This window comes from Lathyrus oleraceus, chromosome 5 (genome assembly GCF_024323335.1).
Source record: "Lathyrus oleraceus cultivar Zhongwan6 chromosome 5, CAAS_Psat_ZW6_1.0, whole genome shotgun sequence".
Lineage (NCBI taxonomy): Eukaryota > Viridiplantae > Streptophyta > Magnoliopsida > Fabales > Fabaceae > Lathyrus > Lathyrus oleraceus.
In genome coordinates, this window is record NC_066583.1 from 134,240,767 (window position 1) to 134,257,712 (window position 16,946).

The following is a 16,946-nucleotide window of genomic DNA, read 5'->3' on the forward strand; positions in this document are numbered from 1 at the left end:
TGAGCCGTCCATTAGGCTGTAACTGAGGATGAAAGGGTAGTCGTATGCTAGACCGCGTTTCAGAATGTACCGCGCGCTGGGTAGTATCCGAGGAATAAAGATCAGAATGGGCCATACGCGAGATCGTATCTGAGGGGATGAACATCCAAATGGGTCGTACGCTAGACTGTTTTGGAACAGTTGGAGGAACCATACGTTAGGCTGAATCCTAATGAATCGTACATTAGGCTAAATCAGAATGAACCGTACGTTAGGCTATGTCTGACAATATTTGTATATGTTGTATTTACAATAAATGTCTGGGATGGGCTTAGAGATGCCATCATTAGGAGAATGTCAGGATGAATGTTGGCCTGGAGTATATCTGAGAGATGTATCTGTAATCGATAAAGATGTCCGTCTGAACGGATCTTTATTTTGACTGTATCAAGAGGATAGTTAACCTGAAAAATAGAGTTAGCTTCATGCCATGTCATGATGCATGGGATGTTTTATGTTTCTGAAAATAAATGCGAACAATGTATGGATGCGTATGCTGTGAAATGATGCATGAATGAATTATGCATCCAAAAAGTTTTGCCAGGGGAAAATAAATCCCAATATTCTGGCTGGAGATATTTGTACTGATGACCCTTTCTTAGCTGGGGGTATTTGATTTCTGTCTGATGGTAGAAATATCCACTGGGGATGGAAGAGATGATCCGTCTGTCTGGTGATGCCGACCTCTTCTGGGAAATAGCTGGTTCTTGTTGGGGGAATAGAATTAGCAATCGGACTTGTGGGAAAGCATGATTAGACCTTCTCCTTAATCCTGAAGTCTTTTAGTAATTGCTATCGCTATTTTATGCATGTATTGTGGTAAACATCAATCATATTCAAATGCATATATTAATTCAAATTAAATCAATGGACGTTTACGCAAACAAAACAGAAAAAGTAAAACAAGATCATCTTTTTGGAAATAAAATTGTATTGATTTTGAAAGAGGGCCTATAAACAGGCAATTCGTGTACAGGGAGACAGAAATCCTAGTAAGAGGAAATTGTCAGGAAAACAAAGAGAAAGCTATGCAGAAAAAGTCCTATTGATTTTAATTCCACTACTGTCATTATGTCTTCAAGCATCTCATCCCTTGCTGTCGGATGGAAGTGATTAGCTTGTTCAGTCCTTTGAACTTGGTTGAAGGTGACTGAGAACGGGACATAGTCTTACGCTTTAATCCCTAATTTTTGCCTGGACCGCCTTTTCAGGTTTTCAGTCCACCAAGATACCCTTTTTTGCCCAAGTCGCCTTTTCAGGTTTTCGACTTGCCGGGTGTACATTTTTATATGTTTATCCCTAATTTTTGCCCGAACCCTTTTTGGTTTGCCGGGATGCCCTTACTTTTGCCTAGGTACGTCGACCTAGCGGACTCTTTTATGCGTAGTATTTTTTGACTATGTCTGCGTTCACGGGATGTGGGAAGTCTTCGCCATCCATTGTAGCAAGTATTATGGCTCCACCAGAGAATACCTTCTTAACTACAAATGGCCCTTCGTATGTGGGAGTCCATTTGCCTCTGGAATCACCTTGTGGTAGAACGATACACTTGATTACCAAGTCACCAATTTGATACACCTGTCTCTTGACTCTTTTGTTAAATGCCTGGGTCATGCGCTTCTGATATATCTGCCCATGACAAACAGCCGCAAGTCTCTTCTCATCAATCAAATTTATCTGATCGAGTCGAGTCTGAATCCATTCATCTTCATCTAAGCCCGCCTCCTTCATGATTCTTAGAGAGGGAATCTGGACTTCCACTGGTAAAACGACTTCCATTCCATAAACTAAAGAGAATGGAGTTGCCCCTGTCGAAGTGCGCACTGAAGTGCGATAACCATGAAGAGCAAATGGTAACATCTCATGCCAGTCTTTGTACGTTACTGTCATCTTTTGTATGATCTTCTTGATATTCTTATTAGCTTCCTCCACGGCGCCGTTCATCTTTGGCCGGTACGGAGAAGAGTTATGGTGTTTTATTTTGAACTGCGTGCAGAGTTCAGTAATCATCTTGTTGTTCAAATTAGTACCATTATCAGTAATGATCCTTTCAGGGATGCCATATCGACAAATAAGACTATTCTTGATGAACCGTGCCACCACATTCTTGGTGACAGAAGCAAATGAGGTTGCCTCTACCCACTTTGTAAAATAATCAATAGCAACAAGAATGAAATGATGTCCATTAGAAGCTGTAGGTTTAATCTCTCCAATCATATCAATGCCCCACATTGCAAAGGGCCAAGGTGCTGTCAACACGTTCAATGGAGCAGGAGGCACATGTATTTTATCCGCATAGATCTGGCACTTGTAACAAGTCCTGGAGTGATGGTGGCAATCAGCTTCCATGGTAGACCAATAATACCCTGATCTCAGAATCTTCTTGGCCATCGTATGCCCACTAGAATGAGTCCCAAAAATACCGTCATGCATGTCTTCCATAATCTTTTCTGCTTCCTTTTTATCCACACAGCGAAGCAGAGTCGAATCATGATTACGTTTGTGTAACACTCCATTACTCAAAAAGAATTTAGCGGAGAACTTCCTCAGGAACTTTCTGTCATTGATGGACGCCCCTTCAGGGTATTCCTGAGTTTCTAAATATCTTTTCACTTCGTGGAACCAAGGTCTCTCCTCTACTCCCTCAGTATTAAGTTCATAACAATATGCTGGTTCATCTAATCGTTCAATGGTGATCCTGGGCGCTTCATTATCCCATCTGACTCTGAACATAGACGACATGGTAGCCAATGCATCTGCCAACTGATTCTCTTCTCGTGGAATATGTTCGAATGTAATCTCTTCAAAGTATGGGATTAATGTCAACACCCGCTCTCGATAAGGGACGAGATTCGGATGTTTTGTGTCCCATTCTCCTTTGATCTGACTGATTACTAATGTTGAGTCTCCGTACACACTCAAAAACTTGATTCTCAGGTCTATAGCAGCTCTGAGTCCCAAAATACATGCTTCATACTCGGCCATATTGTTGGTACAATCGAAACATAGTCTAGCAGTGAAAGGCGTATGGCAACCCTTGGGAGAAATAATTACAACACCAACACCATTACCCAACGCATTAGAAGATCCATCGAAAACCATAGTCCATCGGGATCCTAGTTCGGGTCCTTCATCTGGTCCAGGTTTTTCGTAATCAGTAACAAGCATGACATCCTCATCTGGGAACTCAAAATTCATAGATTGGTAATCGTCCACTGCTTGATGAGCCAAATGATCGGCCAACACGCTTCCTTTGATTGCTTTCTGGGTAGTATACTGGATATCATACTCTGTTAAAATCATCTGCCATCTTGCTATTCTTCCGGAGAGGGCAGGTTTCTCAAATATGTATTTGATAGGGTCCATCTTAGCAATCAATAAAGTGGTATGATTCAACATATACTGTCTTAGTCGGCGAGCAGCCCAAGCCAAAGCACAACAAGTTTTCTCGAGCAGCGAGTATCTTGTTTCACAGTCGGTAAACTTTTTGCTAAGGTAGTATATGGCATGCTCTTTTCGACCAGACTCGTCATGTTGCCCCAACACACACCCCATTGAATTTTCTAACACGGTCAAATACATGATTAGAGGTCTTCCTTCAACTGGTGGTATCAGAATGGGAGGTTCCTGGAGATACTTCTTGATTTTATCAAAAGCTTCTTGACATTCATCATTCCATACCATCTCTTGATTTTTCTTCAGTAGTTTGAAGATGGGTTTGCAGGTAGCAGTCAAGTGGGAGATAAATCGGGCAATGTAATTCAAGCGTCCCAAGAAACCTCTGACTTCTTTATCTGTACGGGGAACTGGAATTTCTTGAATAGCTCTCACCTTAGCCGGGTCAACCTCAATTCATTTACCACTGACAATAAATCCCAAGAGTTTACCGGATCTTACTCCAAAGGTGCATTTGTTCGGATTCAATCTCAGCTTGTATTTCTTCAACCTCTCAAACAATTTGTACAAATGATCGAGATGTTCTTCTTCAGTATGAGATCTGGCTATCATGTCATCCACATATACTTCTATTTCATGATGAATCATATCATGGAACAAAACCACCATAGCACGCTGGTACGTTGCCCCGACGTTCTTTAAACCGAATGGCATTACTTTGTAACAGAAAGTGCCCCATTGCGTCACAAACGTAGTTTTCTCCATGTCTTCAGGTGCCATCTTAATCTGGTTATAACCCGAGAATCCATCCATGAAGGAGAATACCTTGTGTTGAGCGGTGTTGTCTACCAGAACATCAATGTGCGGAAGTGGAAAGTCATCTTTGGGACTCGCTTTATTCAAATCTCTGTAATCTACACACATTCGCACCTTACCATCCTTCTTTGGCACCGGTACCACATTAGCAACCCATTGAGGATAAGAAGTAACCGCTAGAAAACCTGCATTAAATTGTTTCATAACCTCGGCTTTGATTTTCTCAGACATTTCAGGACGCATGCGGCGAACCTTCTGCTTAACAGGACGACAGTCTTCCTTCATTGGCAGACGATGCACTACTATATCAGTATCCAATCCTGGCATGTCTTCATAAGACCAAGCAAAAATCTCTACATAGTCATGTAACATCTGAATCAATCTTTCTTTGATACTGTTTTCCAAGCCTGCTCCTATTTTGACTTCTCTCTTGTCTACTTCAGTACCCAGATTTACAATTTCAATTGATTCCTCATGCGGCTGTATGGTCTTTTCCTCTTGCAGTAACAGTCTGGCAAGTTCACCAGGGACTACACACTCTTCCTCACTTCCATCCTCGGCTTGGTAGATCGGATTTTCAAAGTCATAATAAACAGTAGTAGAACTATTATCAATAGGATCCAGAGTGGGTGCGGATCTGCAATTTATTATGTGAGTGTGTGTAAGAAACATAGCTTGTTTGGAAGATGACAGGAAAGATAAAGAGCGCAATATTTGAATGCAGAAAGTCCATTGATTTATTGAATGTGAATATGCTTATGAAAATGACAAAACCCTTAACAAATTAGCTATTGTGCCCCGGGCATAGACACAGTGCTTTAAGAAGTTCAATTGTAAACATTAAAATTAAAAAATTTGCAGCACTAAAATAGACGATAACAATTACTCCTGACTAAAGGAAATTGGGATAGTGTCTTCAGCCGTCCAATTATTGAGTCCGTCACCAATTGTTGGGAAAATCCAGCTATCCAGGTCGCAATCGCTGTCAGCGTCTTCTACAGCATTAATCTGATCCTTGACTACCTTCTTAGAGCTAAACCCTAGGCCAAATCTATCAGACTTGTACGGTACATTGATCAGTTGACCCCAGCCAGTACGACCACCATCTTCAACCACAGCTTGAGCATCTTTTAGAGAAATCATAGTAGGAGGAGCACGAATAACCTTGGGCGCACAGGAAGTTGGCTTAAGGGCAGGATTAGTCGGAGGAATTACTTCAAATGACTGAGACGGAGTCTCGAAGAATTCACCATCCATCTCGACGTATCTGAAGGTATGCACACTACTGACGATATACTCTTCTTCCCCACACACAGTGACGATCTTACCCTCTATTGGATATATCAGCTTTTGATGGAGAGACGAGGCTACAACACTTGCCCCATGAATCCAAGGGCGTCCCAGCAAGCAGGAATAGGCAGGACGAATGTTCATTACATGAAAGGTAGTGTTGAAGACTTGAGGTCCTATCTTGATAGGGAGGACCACTTCACCATGGACAACACTCTTCGCACCATCGTAAGCACGCACCACAATGTCACTAGGCTTCAGTTCAATGCTTTTACAGTCAAGTTTATCGAGCACGGCTTTCGGTAGCACATTCAAAGAAGAGCCATTATCGATCAACACATGAGACAAGGTGATCCCCTTACACTCAATGGAGATATGCAGAGCTTTTTATTGTGATTCTTTCCTGCTGGTGTCAGGTAAGCATCGGAAAAGCCTAGGCCATTGTCAACAGCCAAGTGAGCAACATAATTTTCGAACTGATCGACAGATGTCTCCTGAGGTACGTGAGCGGTCTTCAAGAATTTTATCAATGCATTGGCATGAGATTCAGAAGATAACAACAAGGATAACATCGAGATCTTAGACGGGGTATGCCCCAACTGTTCTACCACATCAAAATCACTCTTGCGGATGATTTTCAACACTTCTTCCATTTCTTGTTTAGCAACATCTTCGGTAGTAACTTCGACCGATGTCTCTGACTGAGAAGGGTTGACTGGTTCCTTTCCTCGGTTTTCGGGGACTGGAGGTGAGATCTCTGGAGAAAAGATCCTTCCGCTTCGAGTAATTCTACTAGTCCCAATAATGTCAACGTCATCAGAATTAGCAGAATTATCATCTTGCTTTACACCATGGATGTAAACATCACCTCCATAGTTCCACGGAATGGCTTTGCTTGAGGAATATGGTATTGGGCCAGGTGCAGTAATGATCAGGGGAGCTACCTTGGGTTCAGCAGTAATCTTCACAGGTACTCTAGGAGCGGTAATCTTCACTGGAACTTTGGACTTAGCAATCACATATATTTCTTCCATAGGGTCTTCCACCTTAGGAACCTTTTCGAAGAGAATTGTATGATCGTCCATCAGCCATTGAATACCATTTCTCAACTTCAAACAATCACTGGGTCGGGATATACAGAGATCGCAATTTTCAGCACAACCTGGAAATACACCAGCTTGCAACAACTTCTTCTTGATGGCCAGGAGAGGAGATGCTAAGTCAGCTACATTAGAAACGTGAGAATTGTCATCCACAGCATTAACAGCCTTGTCATGATTAGGCATAGGTGCAATGATGACATTAGGAGTCTCCGGAGGCTCAAATTCAATTTCCCCAGCGTCGATCATATCCTGGATTTTATTCTTCAACGACCAACAATCGTTTGTATCATGCCCGGGGCTATCGGAGTGATACGCACACCTGACATTGGGATTATAACGAGGAGAAGTAGTGTTGGGATTCGTAGGAGGATCTTTGAGGGTAATCAAATTTGCTTTTAGCATACCCTGCAGTGCCTGTGCCAAGGTCATATTGATCTTGGTAAACTGCCTTCTTGGCCTGTCTTGTCTGTGCTGGAAGTTTTGAGATGGCGGTGCTGCAATCGTAACTGCTCCAATGGTATGGTCACGATTTTTCTTGTTACGACCCTTTTGATCGTACACAGCATTTGATTCGTTCCTCCCCTGGTAGGACCTTTTGGTGCTTGCAGAGGTAGTCGCCTGTATCTTTCCACTTCGAATGCCGCTCTCCACCCGTTCACCTGTCAATATAAGTTCAGTGAAACCCGATGAAGAACTTCCCAGTAGATGGCTGTAGAATGGGCCAGTCAGTGTACCCATGAACATGTCTACTAATTCCCGATCAGTCATAGGGGGTTTGACTCTGCCAGCCAAATCTCTCCATTTTTGAGCATATTCTTTGAAACTTTCTTTAGATCCCATAGTCATATTCTGCAACTGTAGCCGAGTAGGCGCTAGTTCAGAATTATACTGGTACTGCTTGTAGAAAGCTGTTGCTAAATCAGTCCAGGTGCGGATGTTAGAGCTTTCGAGCTGATAGTACCACTCTAACTGTGTGGCAGACAGACTCTCTTGGAAGAAATGGATCCAAAGCTTCCTGTCAGTGGTATACGGCTGAATCTTTCTCACATAAGCTCTCAGATGCATCTGAGGACAAGACGCACCGTCGTACTTAGTGAAAGTGGGGATCTTGAATTTGCGGGGGATGACCACGTCGGAAACCAGACCCAAGCTTTCAAAATCCAGACTGGGCGCCTTCTGGCCTTCCATAGCTAGCATACGTTCTTCTAGCAACTTGTACTTGCCATCTTTTGGAGAGTACTGTTCATTCTCGTAATCTTCATCGTCGTCCTCAGGGTTGAAGAGATCAACATCCTCCTCTCCTAAATCATTTTCTGTCTCCTCTTCTTGCTCTTTCGGAAGTCTAATCTTGACTCCTGCAGCCTGTCCTTTACGCCTCCTTCCCGGGTTAATGTAACTCACAGGTTTCGGGTCTTTCTTCTTCTCGAGCAAGAGAGCCTTCAGTTCTTCCTGCCCTTTGGATAAGCTCAGCATCATCTCCTGGAATTGAGCATTCTGAGCCTGGAGATCTTTGACGGTTTGTTTGAGGGCCATCTTTCTGTTCAGAGGGAAGACCGTAAGAACATTGATCTTTTAGAATACCTGTTATGCAATGTTATGTTATGCTATGCAATGTATGAAATGTTTTCAAGGACTTTTGGAATTTAACTTTGCGTAAACCACCAAAAAGAGAGGAACTTTTTATTAATAATTTCTTTAATCATTGTTCATTACAAGAAATAATAATAAAAATACAATGAAAGCTCAAGTCTCCCAGGGACGGCTTCTTTTTGGGCGAAGATATGCATTGAGTCTTCGTTCCTCATTAAGCTGGCTGGTAAGTTCTAACACTTTCCTCCTCTCAGCATAGAACTGGGCTTCAAAAGTATCCCTTTCCTCTCTCAACTGGATCCAGGATCTCTTCAATTCTTCAACATCGGTAGGCATATCTGGATAAGGAATGATCTGAGGAGTACCTCCCTCAACTTCTGGTTCAACAATCAGCGGTCCGACTGCAAGATATGGCATGACAAGCTCACGAGCTCTGGCGCGTACCCATCTGAGATAAGGTTCCATAGGAATAGAATTTTTCTGTCCTAAAGTCCTTCTTTTCACCATGCCCCAGGCTCGTACAAACCTTTGACGGAGACCTTGAGAGTCGTTGTCATAGTCAAACACAGTGCCTTGAATAATTACTTCATGTGGACCATCTCTTCGAGCATAACCAAACTGGCGTAGGGCTAAAGCTGGGTTATAAGTAATACCTCCTCTTATCCCCAAGAGTGGTACGTTAGAGAATTCTCCACAACGATCAATGATGATAACATTTTCTTTGAGATGAGGACACCAACGGATGTCTGAATGGGAGAGCGACATTATCCTTTGAGACCATTTCAAATTCTGCTCATTCTTCAAGACTGATTGAGGAAGGTGCGAAATAAACCACCTAGACAAGAAAGGTATGCAGCACATGAGAGTCCCTTGTCTCTTCATAGTACGGGTGTGAAGGGAATGTAAAATGTCCCCAAGCAAGGTAGGTACAGGGTTATGAGTGAGAAATATCTTAATAGCATTCATGTCTATGAATTGGTCTGGATTAGGGAATAACACCAAACCATAGATTAGTAATGCTAGGACATCTTCGAAAGCATGGACATTCATAACTTTTAAGAATTCTCGGGCCTTATTTATCAGAACTTTGGCAAGTAAACCCTTAACTCCATTTCTTGTTACCCAATTAGTTTCAACGTCAGACTTTGTCATGTGTAAAGCTGCGGCAACTTCTTCAGACTTCGGAATCCTTTCTAAACCACTGAAAGGTGTTTGATCAAGGATAGGTATCCCAAGCAGCCTGGAAAACTCTTCTAATGTGGGTACCAACTGATAATCTGGGAAGGTGAAACAATGGTGTTTAGGATCGAATAATTGGAATAGAACTCTCATCATGTCTTCTTTGAAACCGATGGTAACCAAATTGAGGAGAGAACCATGTTTCTTGATGAACTGAGCATGATCGGGAAGTTCTGACACTAAATCCTTGAGTTGAGGAGAGATGACTACAAAATTGATCCGGATGGTCTTCCTGGAAGCCATAACCTGTTTAACGGAGCAAAGCTAAATCCCTAAGTCCTTGAAATGGTTAGCACAATGTCATGATGTTATGATGTTATGATGTTATGATGTTATGTAAATAACAAGCACAAGCAAGTCACACAACAATCATTCCTGGGTTTTAAGGCTTGCATGAGTTCCATAGGTAAGTACCCTCCCCACTGAAGTTTGGTTGGTTCAACCTGTCCTAGAATAGTAACCGGGTTCTAGAAGGATCTCAAATCATCGACCTTCCTTTAAGTCCACTTCAGTGCAACACCAAGTGGTTGACCAAAGCTTCCCTAAAGTCCAATCTCAAAGAGTGTAGTATCGAGTATCAACCAACCCCAGTCGGAACCGAAGTCAGTTATCTCACTACTTTCTAATGGCTAGGATGAGTCAATTAGGGTTCTAAAGGTCTGGTTAATGTTTTGATGACACCACGCGGAAGCCAAATTTTTCCTCAAGTAAACATGAGGAACATCAGGAAATCCAAAGTGTCACATTAACCGTAGCCATCATTTTAACCATTCCAGTATACGCCGGATAGTCGCGATGATCTATTGCTACTTACCTAAGGTACACTAGATCCGGGTGTAGGATCTTTCACTCAAGCATAAAATACCCAAGCAATCCCTTAAAAGTAAATCAGACAATTTAAATAAGTGATCTTGTTTTTAAGGTAACCTCTCTTTAAGTCCCCAGCAGAGTCGCCAGTTCTGTCATACGGTGAACTGACTTTATGTGTTTTTGCTTTGGAAAGCAAATGTCGCGGTTAGCAAGAGTCGCCACCGACTTTTCTTTCATCCAATAAGGAAAGGCGGAAAAGAACAGGAAAGACCTTAATTTAGATTTTGGATTCGGGAGGTACATTATACAAAGGGAAGGTGTTAGCACCCTTTGTATCCATGGTTATCCATGGGCTCTTAATTGCTTAATCACTTATGTTTTTCTTTTGTGTGGAAAAAAAAAGTGTTTGAGAAGTGTTTAGGAAATGTTTTGAAAAGGAGAATTTAACTTTGTAATGATTCTTGTATGAATGTATACAAAGTGGTTATCTCGTTTAGTTTTGAAAGGTGTGAGGTGTGAGAAGTATTTTAAGTTGTGAGTAAGCAATTAAGAGTTATACCTACCCAAGGTCTTTAGGGGCGTTTCCTATCCTTATGAGGGTAAAACTGTCCTTACTATTGAGAAGTAAGTAGTTTTGCCCTTCGGATGTAAAAGGGTCATCGTAGGGTCATCGATTGGTCATTGAAAGCAACGGTGGTAAGGATACCTTAGCATTCGAAGGGGCTATCACCATTTAACCGTAGGCTACACCGAAGGGTCATCGAGGGACAAAATCATATATTCGAAGGCAACATCCGAGGGACTATGATTTATTTTAGAGGGACATGATGATTTATTTTAGAGGGACATGATGATTTAATCGAAGGGTCTTTGCTAAGTGTATCCCTACATTCGCGGGACATGACCGTAATACCATAATATCGTAGGGTAACAAAGAGAGGTCCAAGATCACATATTCAAAGGCTATATTTTACAATCAGTTAGGTAATTAGGATGAATCTCCCCATTAAAATTAATACATTAAAATCAATTAAGTAATTTAGGGTGGATCTCCACATTAAAATCAATACATTAAAATCGATTAAGTAATTTAGGGTGAATCTCCACAAGGGTATCCCACAAATAAAGTGGAATACCTATCAAGCTACCTTTTCCGGGGATATGTGAACCTTTACAAAACTCAGCAAACATGTCAGAATACCAAATCAGGGTGTAATCGAGAATTACACCTCAAAAGAAATCACAACAGTAATGGGGTCAGGTAGACAACGCATGGCTATTATGAAACATGAGTGAAAAATCAGAATAGAAAAGTCGGCTACTGTCAGGTTCGCGGCTGCCTCGCCTAGCGAAGGCTCAGCGAATACTCGCTGCATGCTCGCTTAGCGATGTGCTAGCGAGCGGCTGCGGATTCTGGTTTTGATAACGGTATACTGTCGGTAAGCTTCACACTTTATGGCATCCATTACATAGATCACATGGTTAAACACTCCAGATATTCATCCATACTTGAATTCATATGCAAAACTTAAGACATTTTCATAAATTCAAACACAATGCCATATGCAAATTAAGAACATAATGCAATAATAGCAACGTAAACCTGTTTGCAATGGAATTGCAGCTTTGGATTGGCAAATCGGGTCGAATTGGGCGGAGGCAACCTTGACGCCGCCGAATTTCCTTCAGGGTTTCCTTTAGGGTTGCTCTGAATTCTCAGGGTTAGCTTCCAGCCGCGTGTGTTTGCTTTTCGCCTCCGTTTTCCTTCTGTTTTCGTTCCCCCTTTTCTGAATGAAGTCCTTAGTATTTATAATGCTTTTTCGTGACCTAATGAGCTCAGAATGAAGCCCAGAATTTTCTGGTATTCGCAAGCTTCGCTAGGCGAGTGGCATAGCGAAGGGTTCGCTAGGCGAAGGTTTTGCTCGCCTAGCGAGCAGGCCAGTTTGGGCCATTTTCTGGATTTGGCCATCTGTGTGCTGGGCCTTTGTTCTTTTGGGATCAGTGCCTTGAAAAATAAGTTGGAGCGTCCTGAAAAAATGCCTTGTAATATTAACGGGCAAATTTTGGGGCATGACAGGTTGCCTCCCATGCAGCGCTTGTTTAACGTCGTTAGCTTGACGATTTGAACTTAATATATCAGAGGTAGGAACCGGAGGGTCGATCAGAGTATGGTCAGGGCATTCTCTGGGGATGTCACCTTCTTGATATTGCTTCAGCCTTTGTCCATTTACCACAAACGGATTACAGGAATTGTTCCGGATTTCAACTGCTCCAGATTTGAGGATTTTGGAAACCTTAAAGGGGCTTGCCCATCTCGAACGCAACTTACCTGGAAAAGGTCGTAATCTGGAATTGAAAAGGAGAACATAGTTGTAACAACCCAATTTTAGTAATTATTTCTTATATTATTATTATTATATTTTATTTTATTTATTTAGAGTGTTAATTAATTAATTGGTTGTTAGGTAGTATAATAATTGATTATATTAATTAATTTGATGTGTTAATTAGAGTGTTAATTAATTAATTGGTTGTTAGGTAGTACATCAAATTCAAGCAATGGTACATATAATAATTGATTATATTAATTATTATATGTAGTACATCAAATTGGTTATAGGTAGTGCTTGAATGTCCGCCATAGGGTGAAGAGTGACAATGCTCTATGATATTTCTAACTTCTTTCGGGATGCAACTTCGAAAGATGTTATATGTTCCTCTTTTAAAAAGGAGTGGTTCGTCCCAATAGAAATGTCTTACATCTTTAAAGAACTTCTTCTTTTATTGTTAATGGAGGTCAGGTGGTATGATATCAGCGGCTAGATAATTCACAAAATCAGTGTACCATGGTACTCTGCTAATCTCTGAAACTGTTCCAAAGTTGTCTCTATCAGGTTCAAGGGGAACGGTATCTAACTTAGCTATCAAACTGTCATAGGTGAAATCATCATTTATAGGTAAATGGTCTGGCTTCAAATGCTCTAGTCTAGAAAAATGGTCAGCAACTACATTTTATGTTCCTTTTTTGTCTCAGATATCTAAGTCGAACTCTTGTAGCAAAAGAATCCATCCGAGTAACCTAGGTTTCGCATCCTTTTTGCTTAGAAGGTAACGGATAGTTGCATGGTATGTATAGACTATAATCTTAGATCCGACAAGATAAGACCTAAATTTATCAATTACAAAAACTACAGCTAGGAGTTCCTTCTCTGTTGTTGTATAATTGAGTTGAGCGGCATCTAGGGTTCTACTAGCGTGATATATCACATGTAATTTCTTATTTTTTCTTTGTCCTAAAACAGCTCCTACGGCAAAATCGCTAGCATCACACATTATTTCAAAAGGTTGAGTCCAATCCGGAGTTTGTAAAATGGGTGCTGAAATTAGCGCTTGTTTTAAATGATTAAAGGGTTCGATACATTTTTCATTGAAAATGAATTCAACGTCTTTTATCAGAAGGCCAGTCAGGGGTTTCGTTATTTTATAGAAATCTTTGATAAAGCGTCGGTGAAAACTGGCGTGTCCAAGAAAACTTCGGACTTCTCTAACAGTCTTAGGAGGGTTAAGGTTTTCTATCACTTTTATCTTTGCTTTGTCGACCTCAATGCCTCTTTCAGATATTATATGTCCTAACACTATGCCTTCTTTAACCATAAAGTAGCACTTCTCCCAGTTTAATACAAGGTTAACTTCTACGCATCTTTCTAGGACTTTCTCAAGATTAATGAGGCAATTCTCAAAGTCAAACCCACATACCGAAAAATCATCCATGAACACTTCCATAATTCCGTTGAGATAATCTGCGAAGATTGACATCATACAATGTTGGAAAGTAGCTGGCGCATTGCAGAGTCCAAACGACATTCGTCTATAAGCAAATGTCCTGTAAGGACAGGTGAAGGTTGTTTTCTCTTGATCCTCGGGGTTTATGGGTATTTGGAAAAATCCAGAATATCCACCCAGATAACAAAAGTAAGAGTGTCTGGCAAGACGCTCAAGCATTTGATCTATGAATGGAAGGGGGAAATGGTCTTTCCTAGTTGCCTTATTGAGTTTCATATAGTTTATGCACATACGCCATCCGCCTTCTATACATTTAGTCACATGCTCGCCCTTCTCGTTCTGCACGACTGTGATGCGTCCCTTTTTGGGTACCACATGTACATGACTTACCCATTTACTATCAGAGATCTGATAGATTATACTAGCTTCTAGCAATTTAAGGACTTCCTTCTTTACCACCTCACTCATTACAGGGTTGATTCTTCTCTGATGTTCTCTGGAAGGTTTTGAATCCTCCTCCAGCGAGATCCTTTACATACATGGGCTTATACCTTTTAAATCAGAGATGTTGTATCCTAAGGCAGAAGGGTATCTTCGTAAAATATTCAAGAGTTGGTTTGTCTCGTCTTGGTTTAAGGTGGCACTAACTATTACTGGGCGGTTCATTTCCTTATCCAAAAACTCGTATCTTAGGTTCTTGGCCAATTCCTTAAGTTCTTGAGCTGGTTTTTGAAAGTTTGGTGAAAGGTCTGGAGTAAGGGCCAAACATTCGTTAGTGTGAGGTTCTGTTTCCTTTAGCTCGTCATCCTTTTCATTCGGGTTTGAAAATGGTTCGATCATATGTTCTTCTTGATCAAATTCCCTTATGCATTCATCTATGATATCAATTGCGTAACATGCGTCTCCTATGATTGGTGCCATCAGGAACTTTGAAAGAATAAACTCTATCTTTTCATCTCCTACTTCAAAAGTTAATCTTCCTCTTCTAACATCTATTATAGCTCCGGCTGTTGATAAAAATGGTCTACCTAAAAGGATAGGGATATCGTTGTCTTCCTTGATATCCATGACCACAAAGTTTGTCGGGATATAAAGTTGATCGTCCTAACGGGGATGTCTTCTAATATGCCTACAGGATACTTAACGGATCGATCAGCTAATTGGAGGGACATCTTAGTTGGTTGTAATTCTCCTAAGTTTAACCTTTTACACACAGCTAAGGGCATTAAACTCACACTAGCGCCTAAGTCTAGGAAAGCCTTGTCGATCACATGACTCCCTAGAATGCAAGGTATAGAAAAACCCCCAGGGTCTTTCTCCTTCTTAGCAAGTTTATTCTCGGAAATAAAGTTGCATTCCAAGGGTTTGGGATTGTCAAGCCTACGCTTGTTGGTTAAGATGTCTTTGAGAAATTTGGCGTAAGATGGAATTTGGGTGATGGCTTTCGTGAAAGGAATCTCTACATGAAGCTTCTCTATTACTTTTATAAACTTTTGGTATTGGTTATCGATTTTGGTTTGTTTAAGTCTTTGTGGATATAGGATTGGTGGTTTGTACGGGGGTGGTGGTTTGTAAGTTTTATCCTTGGCTTCTCCTTCTTGGTCGGTTTTTTTTTCGGGTTCCACTGGTTCCTCTCCTTGGTTGGTAGGTATATTTTCTTTAGAAGCTTTGGACTCGCTCATTGCTGGATTATAAGGCCCTTCGTAAGCGGTCCCACTTCGTAATGCGATAGCGTTAGCTTGCCCTCGAGGGTTGAGTTGAGGTTGTCCAGGGAATTGTCCTCCAGGTGTAGTTTGTGGGGCTTGGTTTTGTGCTACCTGTGAGATCTGGGTTTCAAGCATATTATTGTGAGTAATTATCTGATCAACCTTAGTCCCTAATTGCGTTATCAGTTCGTTTACGTGAATGTTCTGGTTTAGGAATTCTTTATTTTGCTAAGTCTGGCCTGATATAAAGTTCTCCATGATCTTCTCAAGGTTAGGCTTCTGGGGCACAGCTTGCATAGGTTGATTTTGTTTTTGGGCTTGAAAACCTTGTGGTCTTTGAGGTGCAAAATTTTGGATAGGGTTCTGTTTTTTATAGGAAAAATTCGGGTGATTCTTCCATCCAGGGTTGTAAGTGTTTGAAAATGGGTTACCTTGGGCATAATTCACTTGGTCGGTGTTCAGGTCGTTCAAAAGGTTACATTCCGCCGATTCATGTCCTTTAGATCCACAAAGTTCACACTCTGTGTGGACTACCACTGCGGTGTTAGAGTTTGTAGAAATATGTTCAACCTTAAGGGCTAAAGCGTCCATTTTCGCTTGCATCATGTCCATAGAACATATCTCATGTATTCCACCTTGGGTCTCCTTTTTCTCTACTGATGCTCGTTCAGTTCCCCATTGGTAATTGTTTTGGGCCATGTCCTCAATTAGGTCACAAGCTTCAGGGTAAGGTTTGTTCATCAGCGCGCCACCACAGTGTCAATGCTCATCTTTGTGTTATAATGGAGTCCATTCTAGAAGGTATGAACGATCAGCCATTGTTCTAGGCCATGGTGTGGACAGACTCTTAACAGCTCCTTGTATCTCTCCCAAGCTTCAAAAAGTGTTTCTCCTTGGTTTTGAGTAAATCTAGTTATTTGGTTTCGAAGAACAGCAGTCTTACTAGGGGGAAAATATCAAGCAAGGAATACTCTCCTAAGGTCTTCCTAGGTAGTTATTGAGTTAGCTGGAAGTGAATCTAACCACGAACGTGCTATATCTCTGAGGGGGAAAGGAAATAATCTTAAACGAATCGCATCAGGTGAAGCACCGTTGGATTTAAAGGTGTCAGCTAGTTGGATAAATACTCTTAAATGTTGATTTGGGTTCTTAGTAGCGAGACCCGCGAATTGGT

The 16,946-nt window shown here is 41.3% G+C and overlaps 1 non-coding gene across 1 annotated transcript; it reads left to right on the plus strand.

The window, feature by feature from the left end:
• The first annotated feature begins 16,597 nt into the window (after window positions 1-16,597).
• LOC127090124 (small nucleolar RNA R71) lies at window positions 16,598-16,704 on the plus strand. The gene has a single exon (XR_007791655.1). It is a non-coding gene; the product is annotated as a small nucleolar RNA R71 (small nucleolar RNA).
• Window positions 16,705-16,946: the final 242 nt, after the last annotated feature.